This window comes from Galeopterus variegatus, unplaced genomic scaffold, assembly GCF_000696425.1.
Source record: "Galeopterus variegatus unplaced genomic scaffold, G_variegatus-3.0.2 Scaffold8460, whole genome shotgun sequence".
Lineage (NCBI taxonomy): Eukaryota > Metazoa > Chordata > Mammalia > Dermoptera > Cynocephalidae > Galeopterus > Galeopterus variegatus.
In genome coordinates, this window is record NW_007734571.1 from 78,368 (window position 1) to 81,799 (window position 3,432).

At 45.3% G+C, this 3,432-nt stretch overlaps 1 pseudogene; it reads right to left on the bottom strand.

The window, feature by feature from the left end:
• Positions 1-1,186: 1,186 nt before the first annotated feature.
• The window catches only part of LOC103608485, a 3,883-nt pseudogene continuing 1,637 nt past the window's right edge, over positions 1,187-3,432 (bottom strand).

Genomic DNA, 3,432 nt, shown 5'->3' on the forward strand with positions numbered 1-3,432 from the left:
CGTCTCCTGCAGGTGAAATATACCAGAGGGCCCAGGTTTGGCTCCATGCTGTTTTAGGGAGGCCTCAGTAGCCATGCAAAGCTTGTGGGGTGCTGTTTCCATGACCCAAAGCATATGGTTTGGAGGGTCACAGGCTCAGGGTCTGTGAGAGTCTCTACTTTCAAGAGAGCTCAGTAAGTTTTCAATCATTTGCTGTTTTAATGGTGGGTAGCATAAGGCCAAAAGGAGCAATATCTTGCATCAGAAGCTCTGGGGCAACTAACGGGCATCATGAGTGGTCGAGAGACCCTAGGAGGCATCATAAAGGCTTGCAAAAGCCTCTACAGTGAAGGCATTTTCAGAGAGCACTTACAGGAGTGGCTGTTGACTTTAATCTAGGAGTAAAATTTGTACACGAGGAATATGTTCCCACCAGAAACCAAAAGTACTAAAAAATATTGGACTTTAATGTCCTTAATACGTGTATCAAATGAATCTCCTTGAAAAAGGATGCTATTAACGTAACGGTATACTGTGCTCCTGGGGAAGGCGGATGTCATTAAGATCTTGTCTGCAAAGATTGTGTGTGATAATCAAGCTGTGGAGGTCACCCGTGGGTGGCCTGGAAAGGTGTGCTGTGTCCCTTCAGAAGTGAAGGCAAACTGTAGCTGAGAGGCTGTTGACATAGGCACTAAGCAGAACATGTTAGCCAAAACCTGTAAGAACAAAATACTTACCAGTTCTTGATTGAATAGAATCAGTAGTTTTAATAATATGAGGTATTGGGCACGGGGGCCCCAATGGATGGGACCATAGCACCAAGGTTGTAGTAATCCATGATAAGGCACCCTTTATATGTTTTTTTTTTTTTCTTTTTAAACTACAATGTTTTAATGTACTCTAGTAACACCCAATCTTAGGAGCCATGGGGGTTTGTGAAAAAGACCTATCCATCAAGATGTGTTTCCAGTGTGGGGGTGAATGAAGTTAATACTTCTGTAAGAAGGAACTGAATCACCTGAGCATCAACAGACATTTTTACACAGTAACCCGTAATTCAGTTACTTCCCTAGTTCAAAATTAGGCAGGCAAGGAACTAAGCTCAGTGGTCAGACCCAGAAACAATGACTGGGCAAGCCGCAGTCACTCAGCTCCTGGACGCGTGATCATCTGCAGAAACGCTGCTTGACTCTGGCAGTCTATCTCTTCACATCTGTAGAGGGGTTCAGTGTAACCACTTTTCTTTAGCAACTTGAAGCTGCATACAGGCAAAGAGATCACACACTGCTGGAAGGCCATAACAGTCTGGGGAAGGTTATGTTCCTCCTGTAGCGGTGAATGAAGAAATACTTTCTGAGCCTTCTTTCGAAGTAGAAGGCTTGTCTTCTCCAGAGGATAACTGGCTGAGGTTCCCCATCTTTTCTCCTGGCAACACCCTGGAAAGAAGATGGGGAATCATCTTCAGCTGTGTTAAAGGGATACCAGGAAATGGTCATGGGGCTTTTAAGTTTTTGTTTGCCAGCTCTGTCCTCAGTACAAGGCACCTCCCTGGGACTTCCTTCTTTGCATGAGGGCCTGATGAGCCACTCTGACAAGGAACCGTTCTTTATGACTTGGAAGGAATCCACAACTCTAGAAGCCATTGCCTTTGGTGCCTTCGCTTGTTCTGTAATCTCTTTTCTGGAAGGACAGTGCCACATATTCAGGAAATTTTTATGTTTCTCAGGCTCAGGTTGGGGTTCCACAGGCATCCCATTTTTATTCTTTCCTTCTTTCTTCAGAAGCCATTTATACGGTGCTTCCTTCCCACAGTTCTCATCACACACACACTCTGCAAGGCAGGTGCAGGGCTCGTTGCCTTTGCCTACCTCCTCTACTTTATGTGGGTCCTGTTGGTTCTGGACAAGCCAATCCTTAGCAATCATGCTGGAAGGGCACGATGGTTTCTTGGCCTCCAAATGGTCATTGAGGTGCTTCAGATTGCCCAGGTTTTTAATCTCCACACCTTTGGGCTGGCTGCCCTGACAGTCTGTACAGGAGTTGGGCTAGCAAGCCAGTCATTCACATGGAGGGACTGGAACAAGCACTTGAACTTCTCACTGAGTTCATGGCTGCCATTCTCAGGCTTTTCTGGGTTATGGGATTCCTGGGGAGTCACCAGCCAACCAGACAGGTCCATCTCATCTGGATTATGAAGCTCTGGCTCTTCTACATTTTCAGTCTCAATGGAGAAAGAGCTGGTCATATAATGGCTGTTACACTTTTGGTAACTTGGTTTTTCAGGAGCTTCTTGTTGCTGATTCTTGAGGAGCCAGTTTTCCAAACCTTTTAGGATGCCCCAGACATTACTGAAGAAATTGTAGGCTCTGGCAGAATTCTGTCTCTTCTCCAAGATCTGCTTTTGAATGAACCACTCTTGTGGGCTGGTGCTGGGTATGTAAGGCACCTGATGACCATTGGGAGACTTGCTTCCAAGGAGTCATTTGCTGAGAGGAACAGCTGTGATGCTGGATGCTGACTTCTACGATGGGATTAGGATATATCCTCTTTTCTCTGGGAAGAGCACAATATTTGATGAACTACCATGAACAATCAGGTGCTCAGGAATTTGAATGGTCTCAAGCGATCCAAATGTGGTCTAGTGCAGAGCAATTATGTCTGCTTCAAAGAGCAGGACAATTGAATCTTCAGGCTTAAGGGTCAAATTGCCCAGTCTCTCCAGGTACAGAGAGACTTGACTGGCTAGATCTTTGTTTTGAGTGTACCCCAGTTGACGAATAAGACAATTGAACTGGCCCAGTAACCAGTAAAGCTGCTGGGCCTGCTGCTGCTGAAGTGACTCCTCTTTAAGCTGATAGATGAGAGCTATCTATTCATATAACCACATCTTGAGGCTTTGAAGGCATTCCAGGTGCTGGCTTATGTGACTGTGAATCTGAGCTTTGATCTCTCTTAGGTTATCTTTAATTGGCTGTTCAGCCCAGAAAACTCTACCAATAGCAAGCTCCAACTCTCTCCGTGCATCACTACACCTCAAAAGGGGTCCTCTGTCACCGGAGCAGCCACTCTGGTCCTGTGAGGCATTCACTCTGCTCACTGTTCCTCGAGATACTTCACTTCACACGTTCTGTCTTGTGTCAGTTAAGCCATAAGGCAAAGGAATCTTCCTCCATTATAGCATCAGGGTAAGTCTTCCTCAAAGGGTCTATCTAAAGTACTTTAAAGTTCACAAATGTTACACTAGGGTCCAGTACAGAAATGAGTCAACTCTAATTACCTGTCCCATCCTCACTCCAGGAAGTAACTCAAGAGTCCCTATAACCACATTTCCAAATTACCAAGTAGATGGCTGTAGTGGACTGAATTATGTCCCCCCAAACTCACTGAAACTGGAATTGTATCCCCCAAGTTTTATGTATTAGAAACTTGGCCCCCACTGTGACTGTTAAGAGG